Source organism: Electrophorus electricus, chromosome 8, assembly GCF_041902795.1.
Source record: "Electrophorus electricus isolate QZ-2024a chromosome 8, ASM4190279v1, whole genome shotgun sequence".
Classification (NCBI taxonomy): Eukaryota; Metazoa; Chordata; class Actinopteri; order Gymnotiformes; family Gymnotidae; genus Electrophorus; species Electrophorus electricus.
In genome coordinates this window covers 24,382,501-24,402,106 of record NC_137504.1, presented here as the reverse complement: position 1 = coordinate 24,402,106, position 19,606 = coordinate 24,382,501, and the positions used below count along the sequence as shown (strand labels likewise).

The window sequence follows — 19,606 nt, the reverse complement described above, 5'->3', positions numbered from 1 at the left end:
AGTATTTGCTCTGTATGATCACTCTTGCTGTGCGTATGCTTCATTGGTCAAAGGTCAAGAACCAAGGTCACTTGCATGCCAAAAAGAAAACTGTGTAGATGTGCAAAAAAGAGCCAATTAAGCATATGATCCCTACAGACAGACAGGGGTGGGCAGGCATGCAGCTGGGATCTCCACACCACAGACCACAACCAGCGCGCTCAAAACAGAACAAAAACATCACTCTCCCATTGGACCAACCAACACACTCAAAACCTGAACCAAATCAGACTCTTCCATCAGACCACAAACAACACTCAGAACCTGAACAAAAATGTCAGTCAAACGTATCAAGAAGTGCCTGTGGCAAGTGCTAATATGTCTAATAAAAAAGACTAGCATCTCCCCACAGAGCAGTCACTAGAGATGAAGCTGTACTGCCATTGGGTTAAGCTCCTCTTAATCCTCCAATCAAAACTCCCCATGGACCAGTCACTAGAGATGAAGCTCTACTGTCATTGGGTTAAGCTCCTCTCAATCAAAAGTGACTGGCAGCTTACAATACAAGCATAAATTGCCAACTAAAAGTGATTTGAGATGTGTGGATTACACTGCAATGAGAAAAACTACAGCATATTGACTGCATATATAATTAGAGGTGTGTGTGTGCGTGTGTGTCTCTGTGTGTGTGTGTGTATGTGTGTGTGTGTGTGTGTGTGCATGAGAGAGAATGAGTATACATATTTTTATGTGTGTATAAATCCTGTGTGTGAGCATGTACATAGATTTTGTTTTGGTTACTAAGGTTAAGGTTAGGTTACACAGCTGTAGGCACAGCATTTTACCACACCACATTAACACACAACTTGTTAAACATAACACACAAAGATGATATGAGTGTGTGTGTGTGTGTGTGTGTGTGTGTGTGTGTGTGTGTGTGTGTGTGTGTGTGTGTGTGAGTATTTTGCTTATATCAGGTTTATATCAGACCAAGATAAGATCTGGGCTCTCCTACAATATAGAAAGACAGAATAAGGTCACCATGGCAACATGCTCCTTTATTGACTGATCTGGTCTAACCACTGGCTACTCTATCATATAAATTATATTCTCTATCCCTATCTAGACTAAACAATCCATCTCTCTCTCTCTCTCTCTCTCTCTCTCTCTCTCTCTTTCTCAGACTAAACTGGACAAGTTTTAACAGACGATCCACGGTCTAGATATTATCTGTATTAATACTTTGGTTCTCTTTTGCTAATATAATTGTTATCAGTATTTGCTGTAATAGTATGGCCATACAGTGGTTATATGAGTATTGTTCTGTGCTTGCACAGTTTATCTTCCCTGCTCACGCCAGTTTATTAGCAACATTCACATTCTCATGGGCGAAAGGCCATTTGGAAGATTTTCCCATAATTCAAAAGTGCACGTGTATTTAGAGAGTCATACTCAGAAGTATGCTTCCCATCACAGCCTCTCTCTCACTCACTCTCGCTCTCTCTGAGCACTCCAGAGAAGCACTAAAAAGCCTTATTCTAAAGTGAGGAAGATTACATTTGTTTTGTACAGATTTTTCTCCTCCTTTTACCTGACCTTATTCTACACCTTAAAGAGAAAGAGAATATGGAGACATGGCAAGAGAGACAGGGATACAGAGAGAGAGAGAGGTAGAGCGAGAGAGAGAGAGAGAGAGGAAAAGGATGAGTAGAAGATAGAGAGGGCAGAAAAGGAAGGATGAAAGAGAGAAAGTGAGACATGCACAGAGAGAGAGGAGGAAAAAAGTACAAAAGAGAGGGAGTAGAGAGACAGGACAGAACGTAGAAGGAGAAAGGAGGAAAGAGACGGAGACAGAAAAACAGAGACAGGGAGACAGACACAGAGAGAGACAGAGAGACAGAGAGACAGACACAGAGACAGAGAGAGACAGAGACAGAGACAGACACAGAGAGAGACAGAGAGACAGACACAGAGAGAGACAGAGAGACAGAGAGACAGACACAGAGACAGACACAGAGACAGAGACAGAGACAGACACAGAGACAGAGACAGACACAGAGACAGAGAGACAGACAGAGACAGACACAGAGACAGAGACAGACACAGAGACAGACACAGAGAGACAGAGAGACAGACACAGAGACAGACACAGAGACAGAGACAGAGACAGACACAGAGACAGAGAGACAGACAGAGACAGGGAGACAGAGACAGAGAGACAGACAGAGACAGGGAGACAGAGACAGGGAGACAGACAGAGACAGGGAGACAGAGACAGGGAGACAGAGAGACAGACACAGAGACAGACACAGAGACAAAGAGACAGAGTCAGACACAGAGACAGGGAGACAAAGACAGAGACAGACACAGAGACAGAGACAGAGAGACAGACAGAGACAGGGAGACAGAGACAGAGACAGGGAGACAGACACAGAGAGACAGACAGAGAGACAGAGACAGGGAGACAGACAGAGAGACAGAGACAGGGAGACAGAGACAGAGAGACAGACAGACAGAGAGACAGAGACAGGGAGACAGAGACAGAGAGACAGAGACAGAGACAGACAGAGAGACAGAGACAGGGAGACAGACAGAGAGACAGAGACAGGGTGACAGAGACAGAGAGACAGAGACAGGGAGACAGAGACAGAGAGACAGAGACAGACAGAGACAGGGAGACGGAGACAGGGAGACAGACACAGAGACAGAGACAGAGAGACAGGGGTATTTATAGCAGGGATGGCAGTAGTGTGGCCTTCTGCTGGCTGGCTGGCTAGCACCAAACAGCATCTGACCCAGGCGTGATGGGAGAGAGTCTCTCTGTGCCTGTTGCCATGGAAACTGGTCACATCTTCCGCCTTGTGCGCCATTCAGTGTGGCACACTTTTGCATCAGGCTGTGGTTAACCTGCATACACACAATCAGCTTTACAGATCACAAATCTCAAAAAGGGTTCCTTCATTTTTTTTGTACATATTACATCAAAATCCTTTACCTTAATCCTGTTGCTTTTGAAAAAAAAACAAAAAACAATTGTGGCCACTGTGATCTATTACTCAAATCTGATATCATTTTCTTTAGCTTGCACTGAATTCAGTTCGTGTCTGCCACTGAATTCAGAGGTACTGAATTCAGTTTGTGTCTGCCATTTCAAATAGCTCCTTAATCCTGTATGAAACAGCTCTACACTCTAAAACCACTGTGACATTTAGTGTCATTAATTATTGATTTCATGAGTTTCAGTATGCATATGTGTACCCAGAAGGCATAGAAAACCCCATGGAACACTGAGTTAGCAGACACCAATGCTTGATAGTCAATGAAAACTGACCAGTGGCACAAATCACCCACATAATACATTTACTAAAGATTACTACTGGTTTGATTTGCTATGGATTATATTGCAAAAATTAAATAATTCAGGACCCAAACTGAATGTTTAATCTTGATTGATGCATAATTTTTTTTTTTCCTATAGAAGTGGTGTGTGCATGTGTGTTTGTGTGTGTACAAACAAATTTTAAAGTGTGTTATTCTTAAAATGTAATCACACACATAAATCCTTCTGGTTCTTTTCTTTCTTGCTTGTGAGCGTGTGTATGTGTGTGTAATGGTAATTTAGAAAACTCGGGCGTGTCTTATGAGTCCCAGCTGTGTGTGTTATGACCAGCAGGGGGGTCCTGAGATCCAGTGAGCTAAGACCCCAGCAGCAGTGGTGGAGTGTAGGATGGGGAGCTGGACCTACCTCCACCCCTACTGCTGCTGGACCCACACACACACACAGAGACTTATATATAATATTTGTTTTGTACCTCTTCAGGACATTAGGTAATACTTATTGCACATTTTAATACATGTAACAGCCTATATGTAATAGGAATAAGTCTAACCCTTAACCTAATTCTAACCCTATGCTCAGTGACAAAAAGAAAGAAAAAGAAATGTTATTATCTTTTAAGTTTTAAAAGGTTAGCGTAAAATGTTAGTTACAAACTTTAGTTTAAAATCAAACATGCTGCACATACCCAATACCCCAAAAAACATACTGAGGGGACTGGTCCTAACCCTAGCCTCACCAGCTGTCAGGAGCACATGGCTTCGCGTAATGCCACTCCTACACACACACACACACACACGCACACACACATGCACACACACACACACACACACACACACACACACACACACACACATATAAATTCCCTTTCACACTCTCTCTCTCTGTTACATGTATGCGATTCATGCCTCACACGTATACACACTCATGTTCTCTCTCTCTCTCTCACACACACACACACACACACACACACACACACACACACACACACACACATCTAACACCAACACGTCCAAATTCTTTTGCATAGGTCTCTATCGGACAGCACATTTCCTTAACAAAAAGGGCTGTAAAGTTTCACGTTCGCACACACACACACACACACACACACACACACACACACACACACACACACACAAACACAAAGAGTGTCACAGTCTACTTCCATGTGGAGCATTCAGGCATGAGGTAATTTAATAAACTGTGCAAGTATAAAATAGGTCCAACAGTATTGTGTACCTCTACTGCAAACAGCTGAATGCTAATATAGGACCAACTCTCACAAAAAGCTATGTCTGCAACACACATACACATACCCCCCCCCCCCCCCAAACACACACGCAGACACACACATGCTGTCAGACTGCCTTATCTGTTCATGTGTTTTTTGGTTTGTTTTTCCTTTGTTATGTTTCTTTGCTCCTGCTTTCATTGCTTGGGAAATGTCTGATCTAAGATAAGGTTTAAGGTTTACGCTGAGGTTAAGGTGAATGGTAAAAGTCTGATCTAAGCTAAGGTTTAAGGTTTACGCTGAGGTTGAAGCTATGCTTTAAGGTTTGTCTCTTTCAGGACAACAAAGCTTTGAGTTTTTGTCATATTTTTTTTCCACGATGATTCACCAAGGCAACAGATTCCAGCCATTCACCATGACAACAGAATATGGCGAGTCTCCGAGGCAAAGAACTCTATTACCCTGGCTCACACTTCATTTCCATATAAGGAAACAAATCCTTCACTTCCAAAAAAACAGAAAGGGTTCGACAGACTACTCCGAATACTGCTCAGTAATACACAAATCATGTAGACATTCATGCTACATTTTGCGTTTCATGAATCGGAAATGTAAATAAATCTACTGAAAGCATGGTCCTTTAAATACAAAAGAGGCTGTTACTGTGGAATTTGACACAGTGTAAACCTAACATGCAGTGTAAACATTATAAGATGCGATTTGATATAACCAGTATTATTCATGAACAATATATATTTTTTACATTTTGTATCTAGACAATGAACCTGTCTGGTTTAATTAGGGTTCTCTGGTTTGATTAGGGTTCTCTGGTATGATCCAGAGCTCATCTTATCCGATATCTCAGAATCAGTCTTCCCTAGGACTTATCTGCCCACAGCTCCTCATGCGCCGGGAACAGAGCCGGAAGAATGAAGACATTCCCCCAAACGTCCTCTCTTCCATACACTTTCATGACCTTGAGGAACCTCCTCTCTCCATTACAAATGTATTTATGCAGTTATCAGTCTGGTGAGAGGGGGAGAGAATGCGCACCCCTCCCAATCCTCACTATCGTCTTGGCAACTGTGCTAATTGACACTTGCTCTGAGGAGAGCAGCAATTACTGCAGCAGGGCCAATGGGTGGGGCATGGAGGTGGGGGGTTGTGTGTGTGTGTGCGCGAATGTTTGCAGGAGCGCAGAGGGACGAGAGATCAAGATAATATATGTGTGTGTATATATATATATAATGTGTGTGTATATATACATATATATATAAATGACATCTGCAACCCCCACACGAGCTCCACCCGAGTCCCACCCGAGCAGAGAGCAGCAGGCAGCATGAGTCTGCGTTGGAGGGAGAGGAGGAGGCTGATCTGGGTGCAGCAATCAGTCTCTCCCCGTGCTGCAGAAACCACACCTTCACACACGCAGAGAGATGGCAGGAGGGGGGAGAAAACGACAGAGGGGAGGGAGAGAGAGAGAGAGAGAGAGAGAGAGAGAGAGCGAGAGAGAGAGAGAGAGGGAGAGGGAGAGGGAGAGAGAGAGAGAGAGAGAGAGAGAGAGAGAGAGAGAGAGAGAGAGAGAGGGAGAGAGAGAGAGAGAGGAGAGAGAGAGAGAGAGGGAGAGGAGGAGAGAGAGAGGGAGAGAGAGAGAGAGAGAGAGAGAGGGAGAGAGAGAGAGAGCGAGGGAGAGAGAGAGAGAGAGGTAGAGAGAGAGAGAGAGAGAGCGAGAGAGAGAGAGAGAGAGAGAGAGAGAGAGAGAGAGAGAAGCTTGGTCACGCTGTATTAACCGAAGGATCGCTGCAGAGTTCTGAGTTAAGCAGGAGGGTTCAAACACATCCAAGGGAATGTGGTGTGTGTGCAGTGTCAGCGAAACCCTCTAAAGCAAGGCAGCATCTCTGCAAATGTGTGCATGCATCTGTGGCAGCATGTGTATGTGTAGCACAAGGCATGGAAATTGTGTCTATTAAACATATACTGGGTGTGTTATTAATCACATTAAAAAGGATTTCTAATCAAATTAAGTAATTAAGGATTATAATAAGAGTATTGGAGGGCTTTTTTGAATTCAGTTGTAGCCTAATCTGAATTCTGAGGTTAATTTAATCTTCATTTAATTAACATTTGTCCCTGGTTCAAGCTTGAGGAGGCAGACTGACAAAATAATTTTGAACATTATTCAACAGGTTTGGTGAGAGATCCATGACACACACACACACACACACACACTTATGCACACACACACACACACTTACGCACACGAGTGGTGAAAAACCAGTGAGAAAGAGCAGTCAGACCATAAGGCACCTGAACCCTTGCCAGCTAATGCAGTCTAGGGTCACAGTTAGAGCACAAGAGTTCACTTACCAACATATGATGAACACAGACAGAAGTGTCAAAAGAGTGATAGCAAATGCACGCACACGCACACACTCACGCACGCACACACACACACACACACACACACACACACACAGAGCACTGAGAACGCGTTCAGATCCAGCTCGACTCTGTGCAATCCCAACGCTCCTCTCACGGTGTTACAGACACACCAAAAATAAATAAGTTACAGCACGGGCATCAGCGACAAAGCTCACCAAATCATTATCAGCCAATCATACAAGACAACAATGAACACTGTCTACAGGATATTATATAATATATGTTTCAATTTCATATAAGAATTTCTTAAACAGCTAAAATGAACCAACTTCAGTTCAGTTCATTAAAATATACTACATAATAAAGATTGATAAACAATTAAATAAAAAACATTTGTAGTGGGGGGCTTTTTGTCTCTCTCTTCTCATGTATAGACCTTCATATCCTCAAATCCTGCAGTGTTTGTGTGCGTGTGTGTGTGAGTGTGTGTGTGCGTGTGTGTGTGAGTATGTGTGTGTGTGTGTGTGTGAGTGTGTGTCTGAGTGTGTGTGTGTGAGAGTGTGTGAGTGTGTGTATATGTGTGTGTGAGAGAGTGTGTGTGTGTGTGTGTGAGTGTGTGTGTGTGTGTGTGTGTGTGTGTGTGAGAGTGTGTGTGAGTGTATGAGTGTGTGTGTGTGTGTGTGTGTGTGTGTGTGTGTGTGTGTTTGGCAGTGACAGAGCACAGAAAGCACCTGTGTCATCATCATAGTGATCTATCAGTGTAATTTGCTCCTCAGCAGTGTGGCAGGGAAGAGTAGATGATGGGCAAAGCGCCACAATAATAGAAAAGGAAGCCTGAAGCATTCTCTCTCTTTCTCCCTCTCATGTCCACTCAGTCCGTTCCTTAATTCTTCATTCAGCTGCACTTTGCAATGGACAACATCAAATTCTTACATTTGTATCATTTGTTTCAAAGGTACTGTATAATGTTCTCTGAAAAACAATGTGCTCCAAAGATCTTATTCTCCCATCTCCTATTCTCCTAGAATCCCCATTAAAAAAAAAACTACCAAAAACAACAAAACCAACAAATGAAGGAAGGGCACAGAAAGGAAAACAGGAACACAGAGAGTAACAGGTGCTTCACACTTCTGCCCTGCAGCACCTGCTCTCCCAGCTGATACTGCGCCGCAACGGCCGCGTTCAGCGCAGGATGCTGGGAGCAGGGCGTGGTCCTAGCACAAAGGATTAGCCAGACTGGGAGGCAGCGTGATGGGAGAACAACATTAAAATTAAAAATAAATAAATAAAAAGGAGCAATTACAATTTTGCTATTAGTGTCAGCCCAAAACCACAAAGAATCACGCTACGCTATGAGAGGTAAAGAAGATCGCAGAGGAAATGCTAAACAACACCGCTGCTGGGACATGAATGAACGAACGAAGGAATGAATGAACGAACAAATGAATGAATGACTGAGTGAATAGACTTGGCTTTGAACAAGGTCATCTGCAGGTCATGGATGTCCTTTTTGAAAGAAGACATAATACAATGGTAGAATTTTTTTCATGCAGCAGAGTGTTTGCTTAGAGAACTAAGAAATGCAGGCTTTACAACAACAAAAAAAAAGTCCCAGACACAGCTGAGTGACAGTAGTGGCCCTGTTCAGGCGATCTCTTTCTTAGTCAGTATTTAAAAGACACTGTCCCATTGGGTACATCAAAGGGAGAGAGATCTCACTGGTTCAGACATCCATGGGAACCTTCGGTGTTGCTAACCACAAACAGAAGTTCAAAGGACACAGGAATCATGGGAAAGGTCTACCGCATCACTGTCAGCGCTGATGGGAGGATGAAAGACAAGGCTGCCCAAGTGACAGGTTAGAAAGAGAGAGAGAGAGAGAGAGAGAGAGAGAGAGAGAGAGAGAGAGAGACTGAAAGACCTGGAGTTAGTTGGTTGATTGATGCATACCCCATGCATACCAGTTACAGCATATATATTTAAAGGATAAATAATTACAGAGATTAGTTACATATTTACAACAGGATGTTCCGTATGATCCATATTGTGTGCTGGACTCAGCCTTTACATCACAAGCATTGCCTGGTAATGCAAGCACTGCAGTAAGACAGGGCTATCGAAGAAATTCAAACACACACACTCTCACACACACACACACACACACACACACACACACAGTCTGTAGCGTGTGTAAAATCGGAGGATGTGTGAGTAACGTAAGAAGGTTTTATAAAGACTCTCCTTGATGAAGTGCTACATCATTCATGAACCCAGTGAACTCGTGTGTGTGTGTGTGTGTGTGTGTGTGTGTGTTTGTGTATGTGTGTGTGTGCGCGTTTCCACAAGCACAGCTTCTTGCTTCTCACTGTTACCAAGGATACTGTCACTGCATTCTTGATTTGCCTCATGAGTGTGTTCATTCTTGAATGTGTGTATGTGTGAGGTGTGTGTGTGTGTGTGTGTGTGTGTGTGTGTGTGTGTGTGTGTGTGTGTACAGGGGGTGAGGGGTAGCTATACTAGACATAGACAAAGAACAAGAGGAAGTGTTCTGTTGGCTTGGAGTCATTAGCAACGTGGTTTCTATCGGATGTTGCCTCCTTTGTCTTCCATCCATATCACTGTGTGTGAGATGCACCAGAACAGGAAACGCTGCAACCTTGTTAATCGGAGACTTGGACTACAGAGGACAGAGGGAGGGCAGTCCTCCTCCGCTCTTAGCCGTGGCCATGCAAGGGGACATCATTTCCTTACGTTCTCATTACTTAGTACTGCATTATATTCAAAACCCTCTGAGGGTGGATTTAATAGAATGAGGATGTCAGAATAAAACCGATCTCTGATCAGATCTAGTCAGATGTACATTTATGGTACCCACATTGATGTCTGTTAATGGAACCTAGAATGCATTTCATCACTGTATACATATGTAACAAAACTGGCTTCAGATCAAGCATAATCAGATCTGTCTCTAGGACCTAAAGGAGGAGTGCAGGTCTCAGATCAGACAAGTCACCATGACATCTTTTAGAGTCTTCCTTTGATTAGACATCTATCCAATGATCCATCTGTTTGGCATTTTTGCTGAGTCAATGAGGACAGCTGCTTCCTGCACTTCTTGTGACCTCTGAGGTCATGCTCAGCAGCCTGCTGACGATGCCATTAGCTGCCGACAGATCCTGTCACCATGGTGGCACAGTTGCTATGGAAACCACCAGCAGACTAGGCTGTGGGGAGTGAATGCGTTTGATAGGTGTGTGTAACCCAACGTGATTAATTCAGTGTGGATGCAGACACACACACACACACACACGCGCGCGCGCGCGCACACGCACGCACACGCCGGTTTTAGTCTCCCTGAATATGTCCCACATGAACATAAACAAAGAGTAACATACAATGCAAAATTTACCCAACACTTCCAAGCAAACGAACAGCGCCACTTCTGTAAGCCCCTTAGCTAACAGGGAAGCCCCACCCCTTCCCTCTCTCTCTCGGCTTGCCGTAGGGGGCGGATATGGCGCACTTTAGGGGTGTAGGGCGGAATTTGGGAAGGGTCAGAACTTTGTTCTGCACTGTGAGATGCTGAGCTGCACTGGACTGCAGGGGCGATAGAGAGATGCAGTGTTGGAGTGCACGCTGTACGGATGAAGGAGGTGTTGGGAGTCCAGACTGCAGGGAGCACTGCGGTGTGGTGAGAATTGAGACGAGATCACAGATTTTCTGACCCACTGTGAATAAACGTGGCCAGCACACACATCTATAGTGCAGTGAATGGTGGGGACTGAGACAGGTCACCAGCTGCTGCATGATCGGCAGTAGCGGGAGCAAGCGCGCGCGGTGGGGATTGGGACGGGTCCGCCCGTCTGCACGCCTGATGCAAAGCCCCCACTCAGCGTATTTTCGGTACCGCTATTGTCACGGCAACTAGCGCAACGTATCGCCTTCGGCAGACCCGCCGTCGCCATGGCGACATGCTCTGGCTCGTTCTCTTTCGCCGCAAAAACAGGAATCGAAGGGAAAAACAAGAGAAAAAGAGAAAAGGGGGAAAGCGACCTTTTCCAGTCCCCCTCCCTCTCTACCTCTCTCTCTCCTTCTCTCACTCTCTCCCCCTCTCGCTCCCTTTTTCTTTTGCTTATGGGCCGAACGGCAGTCTCTCATTGGCTGCCAGTGATGTCATCCGAATCTCAATGAGCCGCAGCCTGATTTTGTCAGTGCGCTGAAATAAAGCTTGGGCCTTCCTTGTGTCTTCACTAGCAGGCAGGGTGAGCTGGGGACTGCATGTACAGGAGGATGACATCATGACCTTGCAGGCTGCACCGTGGCCCCCGGGAGCCAGTGCGGAATGCTAATTTCCTGGCAGACAAAGGCTAACGCACACTGCAGGACCTTCGCACACCTGCACAGTGAATTCCCCCACTCTCTTCCTGGGTGTTTGGCAATACTAACAGTGCTAATCCATATATGTAGTCTGCGTGCATGCGCGGGGGGGGTGTGTGTGTGTGCGTGCTTCAGTGCAGTTGTGTTTTATTTTTACTTCATTTTAAAAATCCATATGTTGCCTTAATTTCCCCAGAGCCCTGGATGCATTAGTCAGGCTGCAGGCACCTCCTCACTCTGCAGGTGCTTTTGGGGCCCCTGTGCAGAGCTTGGTGAGGAGCGTCTGAGAACATTAAGCTGTGCAGTGGTATGGATGTGCAGGCACACACACACACACACACACACACTCTCTCTCTCTCTCTCTCTCTCTCTCTCTTTCTCTCTCCCCCCCCTCTCCTCCTCTCTCTATGTTGGAGACCCACTCTGTGGAGCATAAACTGGTTCACTTGAAGACTACAACGCATTGTAATATCAAGTGAGCTGCACTTTATAGAAAAAATGTAAAAATAATAAATAATCCCTTTCATTAATATTGTTTACTACTTTTGGAAGGTAAAAATGACTAATTGCTCCTTTAACACCAAACAGGGACAGAATATGAACTTTCCATCCACGTCCACGAAACCCGTATGTTGCTGTCTAAAGAGTAATGTAAAAAAAAACAAAACAAAACAAAAATACCCAACAAAACAAGTGTGGCTGCATGTTTAATAAAGACAGAGATAATGAGTCAGATGTGAGTCAGATATGTTCTCTTCTGACAAGGAAATAGCGTGTTTGAGCTCCAGTCTGATACGCAGGCATCGCAAAGAGGGAAATAATGATCTAACAATCCTGCTGATTTTACTCTCATCTCGCTCTCTCTCTCTCTCTCTCTCTCTCTCTCTCTGACTCGCTCCGTTCCTATGGCTCTTTCCTGGAGAGGGGTGCACAAAGGGACAAGAGAAGCCCTCGTGTTCAGAGAGAGAAAGTCATTATCACTCTTTCAGGAAATGTTAAGCAGCTCCTGAGTCCTCCCACATAATCAGGGCTTTTTTCTCTCTCTGATATTCACACACACACACGCACACACACGGCAGTGTGGGTTCATTTGAATGTCTAGGCAGTTGATGAGAAAATGGTGGCATTTTGCATTCACAGACAGAATGACAGACAGGAAAGAAAGGGGGTGTAGGTCTCTACTCATACAGAGTAGCGGTGCGTCCAGGACGAGGAGCGTCATGTCACTGCTGAGCCAGGGAGGTGGCAGAGCCCACAGTGGGAGGAAGGGTTACTGATATCGCCAGATATCACACACACACACTTAACAATCCTGAAGCTTATGACCATGATCACATCTTCACGGTCGGCACAAAAATTCGCATTCATGTGTGATTACATATACACACAGCCAGGACACGCACGCACACACACACACACACACACACACACACCTTCTGGCGGAAACTAGCATAACTGGCAAACTAGTCCAGCCCAGCTGGGCTCTGCCTTTGTGCAGGCAACTGGTCGCTTAGCAACCAGCCCTAGCAGCTGCTTAAGGATGGAGAAGAGAAGAGAAGAGAAGAGAAGAGAAGAGAAGAGAAGAGAAGAGAAGAGAAGAGAAGAGAGGGGAGGAGAGGGGAGGAGAAGAGAAGAGAGGGGAGGAGAGGAGGGGTGCAGAGGAGATGAGAGGAGAGGAGAGGAGAGGAGATGGGAAGAGAGGAGAGGTGATGGGAGGAGATGAGAGGAGAGGAGAGGAGAGGAGAGGAGAGGAGGGGTGTGGAGGAGAGAAGGAGAGGAGAGGAGATGGGAGGAGATGAGAGGGGAGGAGAGGAGAGGAGGGGTGTGGAGGAGAGAAGGAGAGGAGAGGAGATGGGAGGAGATGAGAGGGGAGGAGGAGATGGGAGGAGAGGAGTCTCTTGCATTGAAATCCTCTCTAACTCTGTGCAGGACTTAATGATGTGGATTTTCATCACCTGAAATAAGTTACATGTTCAATTTACTTGTGCACATGAGTAAGACCTTCAGTCAGAGAGACAGTCCTCATTCCTCAGCACGCACACACACACACACACACACACACACACACACACACACATACACACACACACACACACACACACAAGGAAGAGCCTCCACTGGTGAGCTGAACAAGATTTGTGGGATGCAGATAGAGACAGGCCAATGAAGCATTTATTCCCATCACAGAACAATGGGTGGGATGGTCTTCAGACAGGGATGTATACCTAACGTGTGTGTGTGAGTGTGTGTGTGTGTGTGTACTTGCATGTGTGTGTGCGTGTGTGTTGCCATGCATGTGTGTGTGTGTGTGTGTGTGTGTGTGTGTGTGTGTGTGTGTGTGTGAGTGTGTTTCCGTGATTAGTCATGACCAAGAAAACACATTTACACAACCAAGAACAGGGAGAAGGAGAGATGGAAAGACAGCCAAGGAGGAAGGGAGAGAGTGAAACTTTGGCAGCTCCTCCTGTCTGGTTCTCCCCTCCTGTCTCTCCCTCCTTCTGTCTGCCTCCCTCCTTCTGTCTCTCTCTCCTTCTGTCTGCCTCCCTCCTTCTGTCTGCCTCTCTCCTCCTGTCTCTCTCTCCTTCTGTCTGCCTCCCTCCTTCTGTCTGCCTCCCTCCTTCTGTCTGCCTCTCTCCTCCTGTCTTTCTCTCCTTGTCTGCCTCCCTCCTTCCGTCTGCCTCCCTCCTTCTGTCTGCCTCTCTCCTCCTGTATCTCTCTCCTTCTGTCTGCCTCTCTCCTCCTGTCTCTCTCTCCTTCTGTCTGCCTCTCTCCTCCTGTCTCTCTCTCCTTCTGTCTGCCTCTCTTCTCCTGTCTCTCTCTCCTTCTGTCTGCCTCCCTCCTTCCGTCTGCCTCCCTCCTTCTGTCTGCCTCTCTCCTCCTGTCTCTCTCTCCTTCTGTCTGCCTCTCTCCTTCTGTCTCTCTCTCCTTCTGTCTGCCTCCCTCCTTCTGTCTGCCTCTCTCCTCCTGTCTCTCTCTCCTTCTGTCTGCCTCTCTCCTTCTGTCTCTCTCTCCTTCTGTCTGCCTCTCTCCTCCTGTCTCTCTCTCCTTCTGTCTGCCTCCCTCCTTCTGTCTGCCTCTCTCCTCCTGTCTTTCTCTCCTTCTGTCTGCCTCCCTCCTTCTGTCTGCCTCTCTCCTCCTGTCTCTCTCTCCTTCTGTCTGCCTCTCTTCTCCTGTCTCTCTCTCCTTCTGTCTGCCTCTCTCCTTCTGTCTGCCTCCCTCCTTCCGTCTGCCTCCCTCCTTCTGTCTGCCTCTCTCCTCCTGTCTCTCTCTCCTTCTGTCTGCCTCTCTCCTCCTGTCTCTCTCTCCTTCCGTCTGCCTCCCTCCTTCTGTCTGCCTCTCTCCTCCTGTCTCTCTCTCTTTCTGTCTGCCTCTCTCCTCCTGTCTCTCTCTCCTTCTGTCTGCCTCTCTCCTTCTGTCTCTCTCCTTCTGTCTGCCTCTCTCCTCCTGTCTCTCTCTTCTCCTGTCTCTCTCTCCTTCTGTCTGCCTCTCTCCTCCTGTCTCTCTCTCCTTCTGTCTGCCTCTCTCCTCCTGTCTGAGCAAGCTGGGCTGAAGGGAGAGAGTCTGAGGAGAAAGTCATCCAGGCTGTGCCGCACCACAGCTCCAGACTGACTCCAGACCAGTCTCGGAGCGCAGTTATACTGAGACTGTGGCCATTTGGCAGGGCAGTGGTGCCTGTATCATACAGCACATGAGGTCCGTTATAGTAACAGACCAACAGCTGATCCCAGACCTGTCACAGTCTTCTTGTGTAAAGCAGTCCTGTACTCATGGTTTCATGGTTTCTAGCTTGAGCTACTGCGGAGTGACATGAGTGTTGGCGTGACAGGACTGGTGAATGAAAGGGAAAACCCCCACTCTGAGGTTCTGGCCAGGCCAACAGACTGGGAACAGTGGCCACACCCCCTGTACCTGACCCAAGAACTTCATCACCGTCACCCTGTCAGATCAATGACATCACCACTGATCTGGTGGACACACCATGGAGGACAAGCATGCGCTGCATTTGTGTGTGTGTGTGTGTATGTGTATGTGTGTGTGTGTGTGTCTACTATTAAATGTGTAGTCCTAAAGCTGAACGAGGCAGAACTACACAACCCAGGGTAATCCCCATCCCTGCAGGTGGGTAAAGGGACACGTTTCCATCCTATCTCCATTTTGCAGGAGAAACCTGCGTTTATAATTCTTATCCCCTCAAAAGGAGAATATTCATGATGACACGCCTGAGAGAGCACATACAAGAAAGGGATAAAGAAAACGTGGTGGGTGGAGGAGACAGACGAGAGAAAGGAAGAGGAATGGCGGATAAAGAACGGGACTAACACTTCCGACTCTGCTGCTGGAATCAGATGTTATCAGGAACAGCCACAAGGATTAACTACCCCACAGCCATATCTCTCTCACGCACGCACGCACGCACGCACGCACATATATACACGCACGCACACACACGCACGCACGCACACGCACGCAAACACACACGCATGCATGCACACGCACGCACGCACACACACGCACATGCGCGCATGCACACACGCACACAGGCACGCACATATACACACACACGCATGCACGCATATATATACACACACACACACACGCACATATATACACGCACATATATACACACATATATACACACACGCGCACACACACACACACACACGCACACACGCGCACACACATGCACGCACGCACACACACGCATGCACGCACGAGCACACACGCGCATGCACACACACACACATGCACACACACGCACGCACGCACACACACATGCACGGACACACGAGCGCGCGCATGCACACACATGCACACGCGCGCGCGCATGCACACACACACGCACGCACGCGCGCATGCACACATGTACACACGCGTGCGCATGCACGCATGCACACGCACACACACACATACATGCACGCACATGCAGGTGCACATACACACACACAGATATTTTATTTATATATACATATATATAGGCGAGTATTTTGCCCATATCATCATTTTTATGCATATTTTCCAACTCCAAGGTGTATAAACATGAATGCCTATTAGATTTAAGCATATCCGGTGATGTGTATTTGTGTAATGAGGGAGGGTGTGGCCTAAGCAGATCAACACCTTATATCAAGGGGAGCATAATTATTAGGCAGCTTCTTTTCCTCAGGCAAAATGGGCCAAAAAGAGATTTAACTGATTCTGAAAAGTCAAAAATTGTAAAAAGTCTTTCAGTGGGCAGCAAAAAAGCCAAGCTATTGGGGCGTCATCACAGAACCATCAAACGTTTTGTTGCAAATAGTCAACAGGGTCGCAAGAAACATGTTGAGGAAAAAAGACGCAAAATGAATTGCCAAAGATTTGAGAAGAATCAAACGTGAAGCGACCAGGAACCCGTTATCCTCCAGTGCTGTCATATTCCAGAACTGCAACCTACCTGGAGTGTGTTCAGTACTCAGAGACATGGCCAAGGTAAGGAAGACCAGACCACCACTGGACAAGAAACAAGGTGAAATGTCAAGACTGGGCCAAGAAATATCTGAAGGTTTTATGAACTGATGAGACGAGAGGGACTCTTGACGGCCCAGATGGATGAGCCCGTGGCCGAATCAGTAACGGGCACAGCGCACTGCTTCGACTCAGACACCAGCAAGTGGAGGTGGGGTACTGCTATGGGCTGCTATTATTAAAGATGAGCTAGCTGATCCTTTTCAGATTGAAGATGGACTCAAAATCAACTCCCAAACCTACTGCCAGTTTTTAGAAGACACTTTCTTCAAGCAGCAGTACAGGAAAATGTCTGCATCTTTCAAGATCATCATGATTTTTATGTAGGAAAACAGTACAGCTCTCTGAACAGTGTCTGAGAAGCTGTGGTTGCTGTTGCATAAAAAGTTGATCGTCAACAGATTAAGAACTGACTCCATGAATGGACAGCTTATGACTGTTATTGAAAAGAAGGGTGGCTATATTGGTCACTTTTTAAAAATGTTTTATTTGTACATTTTAAGATGTGTTTATTATTCTCACTTTAACAGATGAAAATAAACAAGTGAGATGGGAAAATTTCCATTTTTCATTTAGTTGCATAATAATATTGCACACCAATAGTTGCCTAATAAATATGCACACAGATATTCTCCTAGGAAAGCCATAACCTCACATTTACTTTCTTAAATATTCAGGTTTGAGGTTTATTAATATTTTTGATTGACCGAGAGCACTGTAGTTGTTCCATAATAAAATGAATCCTCAAAATACAACTTGCCTAATAATTGTGCACACAATGTGTGTGTGTTCACACAGGCACATGTACATGCACATGTACGTATACAAATGTCAGAGTACACATTTGAAAGAATGTATCTGGCTTAAATATGAATTTTAAAAAAATGAATTCCAATCTGATTAGAGACAAATATGAGTAGAACTGACCACCTGGACAGGAAGAGTCCACTGGGTAAGTGAGGGGTGGTTTGGCAGACCAGATCACTGCGCACTCACTGCACACCACACCATCCCCCACCCCCATGACTCAAGAGACAAAGAACGGTATGTGACCTCGGACATATTCAACACGCAAGCATGTGTGCATTTTAAGGGACTCAGACCGGTCACGATGGATGACACACGCTATGTGGATTCTAAAGGCTGTGACTCCAGGGTTTCGGATGAGAGACACACTGTGTCAGAGCTCCACAGCCACACCATCGGTCGCTTAGTGGCACCTGCTTTCTGCAAGATGTAGCCTCTTCACCGTGGCCTCTCCGTAGACAACACATCAAATATAGATGCTACTGGTCATGGATATGACTGAACACACTCGGATAGGCAAGCATTATCCTGTTAACTGTTGTAATCTTACAAAAGCACCAGTACAATGGTACACTGGTACATGTAAAAACTGTGTTATTTATATGTGTCATTTTATGTGTTCCCTCCTGTATTGTAACAGGCAGCCTGTGGATGGACTTGATTTGTCAATGTGGGTGATTAAGGCCCTTTAAACAGCTTGAGTGTATGAACAAAACAGGATCGATGACTCATCCTGGGTGTTTCCAGCATGACACTGAACCACCGGCCGTAAGAACCAGATCAGTGGTTTGGTTTCTGCTCTGAGAAACAGTGCTTGAGAAGCGTACCATGAACATACCTGATTGGACAGGACCAAAGAGTGGGCGTGGCTGGTATCACAACTAGCATTGGGATTGGAGGTAACTGAAGGTGAGTGTGCAATACACCCACAGTTGTCCAAACCCAGACAATGTGCTGAACATATAAGATATATTTTAAGCAAATTTAAAACATTCGTGACGTTTATACAAGTATGTTCTCTCATGTTTTTAAGATTCATATGAAAATGAAACAATCAGGTTCTGTTACCTGTGGACATGTAACCTTAAATACGTCCTTTATAAGAATTGTAGATCATGTGACACAGATATGAGCACGCGAGGACATTTCTCCTTGGAGCACATTAGACGATATGACCTTGGAAAAATGATGGGATTTTATTTTGTTTCTATGGTTACGCATACGTCGCTGGATAGAGGTATGACGTGCGTTCAGTAATGGCTTCTGGAAAAGGAGGAGGCTTCTGGACCAGAAGTGATATAGCATGATAAATGATTGTGTCAAAAACTCTCTCTCTCTGTCTCTCACACACACACTCACGTGCGCGGGCACAAGCCCTGCAGATAACCAGAAGTAGAACAGTCAAATGGAGCAGTGTAGCCCTATTTACAGTAACACTATCCATAATATTACACCTCTCCCTGAAGAGGGCATCACAGGAAGAAAAGATGGCTTGCTAAATCCCAGAATCAGTGTTTGTACGGTGGGTGCTACCGTGGCAGCAGGAAGTGGAATCTCTCGCATTCAGCTCCACTGTGTATCATCTGGTGGGGGGGTCTAGTCGCCGTAGTTCATTTCACCATGTATAAGAGTGTATGTGCTCACAATGATCCCTGATCATACCGTCTGCACTGGACTGTGTGTGTTGTATGAAGTCTTATCTTCTGCAGAGCTCAACAGATCTACTGTGAGCAACCATGCACTGTTTTTTTTTTTTCAGTTTATTTACTATGAAACTGATCCCTCTTCCACACAAATGCAGAAACAGACACACACTCACACACACACAAAGGAAATTCACAAACTAGCAAAGCAAGCTGAACACAAATTGCTCACTAATCAAATCAAGACAAAGTTTGTGGTTTGATATGCAGGCCAAAGTCCGGCGTTGTAACCAGTGTCCGATGAAACTGTTTCTGCTCCATACCCGACACCTGAAATGCCAGCCA

General features: G+C 45.8%; 1 protein-coding gene across 2 annotated transcripts in view; it reads right to left on the bottom strand.

Moving 5' to 3' along the window:
• Positions 1-19,606, bottom strand: part of LOC113586853 (neuronal migration protein doublecortin) — a 50,474-nt gene that overhangs the window by 15,560 nt on the left and 15,308 nt on the right. The window lies entirely within an intron of this gene.